The sequence below is a fragment of the Lactuca virosa genome, chromosome 8 (assembly GCF_052849685.1).
Source record: "Lactuca virosa cultivar CGN04683 chromosome 8, Lactuca_virosa_CGN04683_v6, whole genome shotgun sequence".
Taxonomy (NCBI): Eukaryota; Viridiplantae; Streptophyta; class Magnoliopsida; order Asterales; family Asteraceae; genus Lactuca; species Lactuca virosa.
In genome coordinates, this window is record NC_136433.1 from 393,006,881 (window position 1) to 393,017,220 (window position 10,340).

Here is a 10,340-nt window from a genome sequence, read left to right on the forward strand (position 1 = left end):
GGAAGTTAAGTCCTGGCTTGGGAAGTGTTTCTCTATGAAGGACCTAGGAGAAGCTGCCTATATTCTAGGGATAAGGATCTTGAGAGACCGGAGTAAAAGACTAATTGGACTTAGTCAGAGTACTTACTTGGATAAAGTGTTGAAGAGATTCGACATGCAGGACTTAGTCAGAGTACTTACTTGGATAAGGTGTTAAAAGGGGAGCCTAACCTCGGACTCGCCGAGTCCCAAGAACGACTCGCCGAGTTGATACTGTCCAAGTCTATTTCTTCGATTTCTGGTGTACAACTCTTGTCCAAATGATAGATCTAGGTCCCTAAACTCGATCTAGCATGTAAAGTTACGAACTTTACGTGCATGCATGGGACTTTGAGCCTAAAAGGCTCTAAAAGAGACTCTTAAGTTGCATGGGGGCTTCCATGGGTGCAAAAGTAGCACTTTTCTGCCTTGTAACTCCTTCATGGACCTAGATCCGAAGCCTCAACCCCCAAACATGCTTGAAATCATGGTTGGTTACCAATAATGGCTTATAAAAGCCCTAATTATCCCCAAAAAGGGATCTAGCAAAAGAACAAGCAAGGTATCGACTTTATACCTTCTGGGGGCTGCAAATGATGCACAAACTTGAACTCCCTTAGTCTTCTCTTGATCCCTCAAGCCTTTCTCTTCCTTCTTATGCTCCAAAACCACCAAAAACCACCACAAAGGCCTTAGATCTTTACACAAACGATTAGGGTTGGATATGGAGAGTTTTGAGGGCAATAGGGACGAAGGTGTTGGGTTTTGAGCATTCTAACACTTCCTAAGTGTACATGCAACCCTATTAAACCTTGGATCTATGTTTGTCTAAGATACATGCAAAATATTATTTTCCAAGGTTTATAACCTATGTAGCATGGCATGGGGTACTTTTAACCATAAAAGAACTAGATGAATTACATACCTTTTGTTGATTGTTGATTCCTTGGAGTTTGAGAGCCAAGCACCAATAATGTGAATGCCTCAAATGGAAATCACAAATCACCACAAACTTGGAAAATGTATGAGAGAGTATACTAACTCTTGATTTTGGCCACCACACTTACACACACACTTAGTGTCTTTTTCATGCAACATAAGCTTGTTTATATAGTGTACATGGTTAGGGTGAAACCCTAATAACCCATGTCTTTTCCTCTTCCAAGGATCCATGGGTAAAAGCTCCATGGATCATCCATGGACTTCCATATAAGCTTAGCCCATTCCAAATGAGTGTTAGCCCACACCATATAAATATAATAGCCCATGATTTAATTAGTCTTCCTTTTAATCACTAAATTAATTCATAATTAATTCAAGATTAAAACTAATTAAGTAACATGACTTTATATTAATATATTATAACTTATAATATATTAATAAATCGTAAGTATACAACTCTCATAAAATTATCCATAACAAGTTCGGGTGAAGTGCAACCCAAATGGACCATGCCGGGTCGGGTCAAGTATATACCAAATAAGTTATGGACTTAGACACCTTATCCAACAGACTCCCACTTGGATAAGTCTAATAACTGTATTTGCCTATATTACTTCAGGAACCAACCGGCAATCGTAGCTCTCGAAAACTCTTGTGAACTATGAAGCGCCATTTTAGATAAGTGATCATATAATCCTCTGCTCTCATGATATCAGCCGGACAAATACATGGAACAATGTCTTACTTATTGTCTAGCAGTTGTTTCTCGATTTCCGATTTGTTTGACAAAGAACTTAACTGAACACATCAATTTAGTTCTGACCGGGCCCGGTACATGGGTCAACACAAAATCATCGAGGGGCCCAGATATCGCTTCTATTTGTAGAAGGAACAGATAAACTTCGACTCATATGCTTGTTCTACTACTTATTGAATTGCACACAAAGGCACGTTTTATAACATCAAGTTACTGATGCGTTTACGTGCAATCAATGCACAACCAACTCATAGGTAACAACTCATATCTCTAGGTTTGAAGACTTATATGATATTACCGTCTCACGATCACTCGAGATAAATTCCATGAAGTGATACAAGTGAGCGTGGGTTTATTCCAATACTCATAACTTATGAGCACTCATGAACGTTGTAGCAACCATTGCTATGTCTAAACACCTTTAGCCATCTACAAACCCAATTCATGACAATCTTGATTCATACCTACTTCCGACGTATGACCGATTGTGGAGGTTTGAATAAATTGATTATTCTGGAAGTCAAAACATGCAAAACTGAAACAATAGTAAATAATTGACAATGATAGTAACACTTTACTCATAAATAAATCACACATTTTATTCATCATCAAACGTCGATTACATTTTACAAGTTTCAGAAAAGGCTATCTAATCTGTAAAACTAATATCGTCCCTCAGCCCGATACGCCTCGCATGCTGCAAATGCTTAACCCTCGTCAGTCCCTTCGTAAGGGGATCCGCAGGGTTCTCATCTGACGATACCCTCTTTGCCACGAGGAGTCCCTCTTCTATCTTGTGTCTTATGAAGTGATATTTTCTGTCAATGTGTCGGGATCTGCCATGATCTCTTGGTTCCTTGGCTAAGGCAACCGCACTATTGCTGTCACAGAAAATCTCCATAGGCTCCTTAATAGCTGGTACAACTCCAAGGTCTCCGATGAAGTTCCTCAGCCATATCGCCTCCTTTGCCGCTTCACTCGCTGCTATGTACTCTGATTCACAAGTCGAATCAGCTACAGTCTCCTGTTTGGAACTCTTCCAAGTGATTGCCCCTCCATTTAAGGTAAAGACCCAGCCCGACTGTGAGCGGAAGTTATCCCTATCAGTCTGAAAGCTAGCGTCACTATACCCTACTACTCTCAAGTCATCACTCCCACCAAGGGTAAGGATCCAATCCTTAGTCCTCCGCAGGTACTTGAGAATATTCTTTACCGCAGTCCAATGAGCCCTGCCAGGGTTCCCCTGATATCTGCTGACCATGCTCAAAGCGAAGGCCACATCAGGACGGGTACAGGTCATAGCATACATGATCGAACCAACAGCGGAAGCATAAGGTAATCGACTCATCTCAGCTATCTCATCTTCTGTACTCGGGCTCTGAGCCTTGCTCAGTTTGGCATTGCTTTGGATCGGTAATTCTCCTTTCTTGGAATTCTGCATGTTGAACCTTTTCAACACCTTATCCAAGTAGATACTCTGACTAAGTCCAATTAGTCTTTTACTCCTTTCTCTTAATATCCTTATCCCTAGGATATAGGTAGCTTCTCCAAGGTCCTTCATAGCAAAGCACTTCCCAAGCCAGGACTTAACCTCCTACAAGGTTGGGATGTCATTTCCTATGAGTAGTATGTCATCCACATACAGTACCAAAAAACTAACTATACTCCCACTAGCTCTGACATACACGCAGGACTCATCTTCACTTCTTGAGAAACCAAACTCTTTGACCTTCTCATCGAAAACAAAGATTCCAACTTCGAGATGCTTGTTTCAATCCATAAATGGATTTCTCAAGCTTGCACACTCTATTGGGGTACTCTGCACTGACAAAACCTTCTGGCTGATTCATGTAAACATCCTCAGCCAACTTTCCGTTAAGGAAAGCGGTTTTGACATCCATTTGCCATATTTCATAATCATGAAATGCAGCAATGGCTAGCATAACCCTAATAGACTTAATCTTTGCTACTGGTGAAAAGGTTTCATCATAATCAATACCCTGAGTCTGAGTAAACCCCTTCGCAACCAGTCGAGCCTTATAAGTGTGCACCTTCCCATCCATGTCGGTCTTCTTCTTGAAGATCCATTTGCACCCGACTGTCTTACGGCCTGGTACATTGTCAACCAAGTTCCAAACTTGATTGTCATACATGGACTGTATCTCGCTGTCCATAGCCTCCTTCCATTTAGCAGACTCTGGGCCTGCCATGGCTTCCTTAACACTGTTAGGTTCATCCAGATTTACCAGTGTACTATCACTGATAAATGTATCACCTTCCGTAGTAATATGAAATCCATAATAAAACTCAGGTGTGTTCCTAACCCTTGTGGAACGCCTCGGAAGTATAGACTCGTCAGCTGGATCAACAGGAATTTCCTCCTCAAGTTGATTGCTAGTGTTTGAAGTTCCTTCACCAATTGAGTCTTGAATTTCTTCAAGGTCAATTTGCCTCCCACTGTCTCCTTGGCTTATAAATTCTCTCTCTCGAAAGACCCCTCTCCTAGCCACAAAGACCACATTCTCACTGGGTCTGTAGAAGAGGTAACCAAAGGATTTTTGTGGGTAGCCGATGAAAATACACCTTTCACTTCGAGGTTCGAGCTTGTCATGAGTTTCGCGCCTCACGAAAGCCTCGCAACCCCAAATCTTGATATGGTCTAGATTGGGAACTTTCCCAGTCCACATTTCATGAGGTGTTTTGGCAACCTTCTTTGTAGGGACTAGATTAAGGATGTGGGCGGCAGTCTCTAAGGCATACCCCCAAAAAGAGATTGGTAGCGAAGCTCGACTCATCATAGAGCGAACCATGTCCAACAAAGTTCGATTGCGCCTCTCAGCTACACCATTCAGTTGTGGTGTCCTGGGAGGTGTCAATTGTGAGACAATCCCACACTCCTTAAGATAGTCGAGGAACTCAGTACTAAGATACTCACCACCTCGATCGGATCGAAGCATCTTAATGTTCCTGACCAACTGATTTTCTACTTCCTGTTTAAACTCTTTAAACCTTTCAAAAGTTTCTGACTTATGTTTGATTAAGTAGACATAACCATATCTACTAAAATCATCAATAAAAGTCACATAATAGCGATTAGCATCCCTTGTGGCGGTTTTGAATGGTCCACATACATCAGTATGTATAAGGTCCAACAAACCCTCACCCCTTGCACAAGTACCAGTGAAGGGTGATTTTGTCATTTTTCCAAGTAGACAAGACTCACAACTATCATCCGACTTGAGGTCGAACGACTCCAAGACTCCATCCTTTTGGAGCTGGCCTATGCGTTTCTTGCTTACATATCCAAGACGACAATGCCATAAAGATGCTTTATCCAAGCTAGTAGAAGAATCAATACATAATACATTATTTCCTAAATTATCTACAACCGATACAGCTTCATACACACCATCACAAGGTAATGCTTTAAAATAAAGAACATTATTAAAGAAAGCATTAATACTACCAACTTCATTATCAAATGAAAAGGTAAAACCTTGTTTGTACAAAGCATGAAAGGAAATAATATTCCTCGCCATTTCAGACGAGTACACATATTTATTCAAATCTAACTTTAACCCACTATCTAGCAACAAAGTATAAACTCCAATCTTGGTAACAGGTGCAACCTTCTTGTTCCCCATGATTAAGTTTATCTTTCCGTGCTCCACATCCTCACTTCTTCTTAGGCCCTGCAAGTCACAACAGATGTGAATACCACAACCTGTATCAAGAACCCAAGAATTAGAATATGGTGAGTTATTAGACAATATAGTGTAAATACCTGCATGGGATGGTTTCACTTTCCCATCCTTGACATCTTGCAAGTACTTTGGGCAGTTTCGCTTCCAGTGCCCCTTATTTTGACAGTAGAAGCATTCAGCATCCTTAGGGATGGCAGAAGGAGTGATAGAACCACCTTTGGTTCCAGATGAGGAGCCTTCAAGGGACTTTCCCTTGGTACCCTTCGAAGGGTGCTTCCTCTTCTTCCCTTTGCCTTGCCCGATAGCCAAAACAGGGGTAGTAGTAGGAGTAGGAGTAGCAACCGACTTACTCTTAAGACCACTTTCGGCAGTCTTCAGAAGTCCTTGAAGCTTACTGAGTGTGACTTCCTCCTTGTTCATGTGGTATGTCATACGAAATTGATCATAACACGATGGCAAGGAGTGTAAAATGATATCAATTGCCAACTCCTCAGGGAAGTTCACATTCAGTTTCATTAGACGGTCCACATACCTTTGCATTTTCTGCATGTGGCTCGTGATTGGTTCGCTATCCTTCATACGGGTAGTGATTATGGAGGAGATTATTTCATACCGCTCTTGACGAGCACTCTGATGGTACCTTTCCACCAGATCCTGATGCATCTTAAAAGGGTAATAATCCTCATAGGACTTTTGGAGTTCAGCTGTCATGGTGGCCATCATGATGCATGCCACCTTGGTGGCATCTCTTTCATGTGCCTGATACTCAGCGACCTCCTCAGGAGTAGCAGTGGACTCATCAAGCTCCTTTAGCTCCTTATCGAGGACATATTCCTTGTCCTCGTAACGAGTAACCATCCTGATGTTCCGGATCCAATCCATAAAGTTGGAACCATCAAAGATGACCCTCCCACAAAGGTTCATGAGGGAAAAGGAGCCAGTAGGGTTAGAGCCCGAAGCTTTGTTGTCGGAAGACATCTGAAAAGAAGAAAACAAGTTTAGATTAGATATATCGAATCCTTAATAATACACCCAAATGTAATATTAAGGCTAGGATCCAACACAACATATTATAACTTAGAAGAGGGATGCCGTAATCTAAGCTATAATATATTTGAAGGTAGGTGAATGACGATTCACCAATTTCCACCATGAAAACGAAATGAATTATTAGGTTTAATTGGTTTTGAAATTCCTAGATTCCTTTGAGATTCATTGAACTTTTCAATGGCATGTTTCAATCTCGATTGTGCCCTTTAAGTTTTGTGACTGGGATGCCGAGGATCACAAAACAAGGTGTGAATAACCATGCAAATTCACTTGGTACCCTTAATATTATCACCTAATCAATGTGCCGGTTAACCACACACGCTCCACCGATCTATGATAAACATTAAGTCACCCTTCGTGATCCTTACTAGTCCAAGTTAGTGTGCCGGTTAACCACACACGCTCCACCAACGACTTGGTAAGGTACAAAGTGTGAATTTCATGGGTTAGCACCATATTCACATTTTCCTAAAGTAACTAAGATTGGGAATTTATATAAGGTTTAGTTACTTTATAATATTCATCATACTTTTAATGAGAATTTATAAGTCCTTGTCCTACCCGTTCGGCTAACGACCCTCCACCAGTCAAGCAAGCGGTGGGTGAGAGTGGACACCCATTAAGTTGCCATTTTATAGGCAACAACCTTATACCCACCTTATAGACTGGCTTCGTGAATGAGGCGTACTAGCGGTAAGACGACTTTGATCTTATACATATATATAATAATTAACCATTAATGTTATAAATAGTATAAGGGTTGAATTTTAACTTTTAAAACTCTAAGGGTTTGGAATTAAAGTATATTAAAGTGTGTGTAACTTTACAAATTCCAAAACTTGAGGACAAATTTTGAAACTATTCAAAACTTTTCATTTCATAACTTATGAATTAAAGGTTCATAAAAATGAAGACTCTTCATTTCCATGTAACTTATGTGTTTTAAGTGTGTGTTTAAAAGAAGTGACCTTTGGATATCCATAACTTGAGGACAAATTACGGACTCCATTAAAACACATAAATGATCAAGAATTAATCCTAAACAATTCAGCAAATAATTCCTATCATCTTCTAAATTCATAAGAACATGAACATGATCATCAAAGTTTCAAGAATTATATGAACACATACAAAGCATGAAATTTTGATATAAGCTATTGTAAATGGATTAGGACAACCATTACACCAACTAAAACAAGTTTTAAAACACCAAAACAGTTTAGGGTAATGTTTCTAGTCCATTTCCAGCAGCAAAAGTCGAAAATCTGCATTCTGAGGCTCCTACTCGCCGAGTGCACGAACCTACTCGCCGAGTAGGATGAGTTTACACATGAACTCGGCGAGTCCCCCCATGGACTCGGCGAGTTCATCAGGCAGACAGCAAAAATTCGACTTTTTTTCACTATTTTGCATCAAGTATCAAACAAACAAGCCTAGGTTCTGATACCACTGTTGAGTTTTGAGCATTCTAACACTTCCTAAGTGTACATGCAACCCTATTAAACCTTGGATCTATGTTTGTCTAAGATACATGCAAAATATTATTTTCCAAGGTTTATAACCTATGTAGCATGGCATGGGGTACTTTTAACCATAAAAGAACTAGATGAATTACATACCTTTTGTTGATTGTTGATTCCTTGGAGTTTGAGAGCCAAGCACCAATAATGTGAATGCCTCAAATGGAAATCACAAATCACCACAAACTTGGAAAATGTATGAGAGAGTATACTAACTCTTGATTTTGGCCACCACACTTACACACACACTTAGTGTCTTTTTCATGCAACATAAGCTTGTTTATATAGTGTACATGGTTAGGGTGAAACCCTAATAACCCATGTCTTTTCCTCTTCCAAGGATCCATGGGTAAAAGCTCCATGGATCATCCATGGACTTCCATATAAGCTTAGCCCATTCCAAATGAGTGTTAGCCCACACCATATAAATATAATAGCCCATGATTTAATTAGTCTTCCTTTTAATCACTAAATTAATTCATAATTAATTCAAGATTAAAACTAATTAAGTAACATGACTTTATATTAATATATTATAACTTATAATATATTAATAAATCGTAAGTATACAACTCTCATAAAATTATCCATAACAAGTTCGGGTGAAGTGCAACCCAAATGGACCATGCCGGGTCGGGTCAAGTATATACCAAATAAGTTATGGACTTAGACACCTTATCCAACAGAAGGGTGGCTGGATAAGATGCTTAAATAGGGTGCAAACCCTTAGATTAGGGTTTTGTCCAGTCAGAGTCTACTCGTCGAGTCTGGAAGCCGACTCGACGAGTCCGTCATTTAAATTCCGTATCAAATCCGCTTCTACTCGACGAGTTGGGCCTTCAACTCGCCGAGTCCCAGGCCAAAAATGCAAAATACTTAAATAAAATACATACTAGGGACCAGGTGCTACAAATCTCCCCCACTTATTTTAGACTTCGTCCTCGAAGTCTGCTGCTCGTTCCTGGAAAAGTTCTGGGTAATGCTCCATCATCTCATCCACCGGCTCCCAAGTCCATTCTGAGCCCTTCCGGTGCTGCCATTGCACCTTCACCAGCTCAACCCTCTTGTTCCTCAGATCCTTCGACTTCTGGTCAAGGATCGCCACAGGCCGCTCAATGTAATTGAGGCTATCTTCGACCTGAATATCCTCTAAGGGCACCACTGCTGAGTCGTCCACCAGGCACTTCCGCAGCTGGGAGACGTGGAAAGTGTTGTGGATCTGACTGAGTTCGGCTGGCAGATCCAACTTGTACGCCGCCTTGCCCACCCGGGCTAGAACCCTGAACGGTCCAGTGTACCTGGGGCCCAATTTGCCCCGTTTCCTGAATCGGATGACGCCCTTCCATGGCGACACCTTCAGGAGAACAATATCCCCGACCTGGAACTCCAGGTCTGATCGGCGCGTGTCAGCATAACTTTTCTGCCGACTCTGAGCAGTCTGAAGCCTGCTCCGGACCTGTTGAATCTTCTCTGTCGTCTGGAGCACCACTTCGGTGCTGCCCATGACCCTCTGGCCAACCTCACCCCATCATATCGGGGTCCTGCACCTTCTCCCGTATAACATCTCAAAGGGAGGACGATCGATGCTCGCGTGGTAGCTGTTGTTGTAGGAGAATTCAGCTAATAGAAGGTAGGTGTCCCAACTACCACCGAAGTCCAACACGCATGCCCGCAGCATATCCTCAAGTGTCTGGATGGTCCGCTCGCTCTGCCCATCCATCTGCTGGTGAAAAGCGGTGCTAAAGTGTAGACGAGTACCCAACTCGTCGTGGAATTTCTTCCAAAATCTGGAAGTAAACCGCACATCCCTGTCAGAAATCACGGAGACTGGCACTACATGCCGAGCCACCACCTCCCGAATGTAGATGTCGGCCAGCTTCTCGGCCGATATACTCTCCTGGATCGGTATGAAGTGAGCACTCTTGGTCAATCGATCCACGATGACCCATATAGAATCTACTGCCCGCGCGGTCCTGGGAAGTTTGGTGATGAAATCCATGGTAATATCTTCCCACTTCTACATGGGAATATCTAACGGCTGTATCTTGCCGTGTGGTCTCTGATGCTCGACCTTGACCTTCCTGCAGGTCAAGCACCGCTCCACGTACCATGTCACATCCCGCTTCATGCAGGGCCACCAATAGTCGAGACGAAGATCCCTATACATCTTCGTCGCCCCGGGATGGATAGAAAACCTGGACTTGTGCGCCTCCTCCATCAACGTCTGACACACGCCTCCATGATAGGGGACCCACACCCTATGGTGAAGGGTCAACAATCCTCGGCTATCATAGTCGAAGGAGGAAACCTGACCCACAATACGCTCACTCTTCCGATGTTCCTCATTCA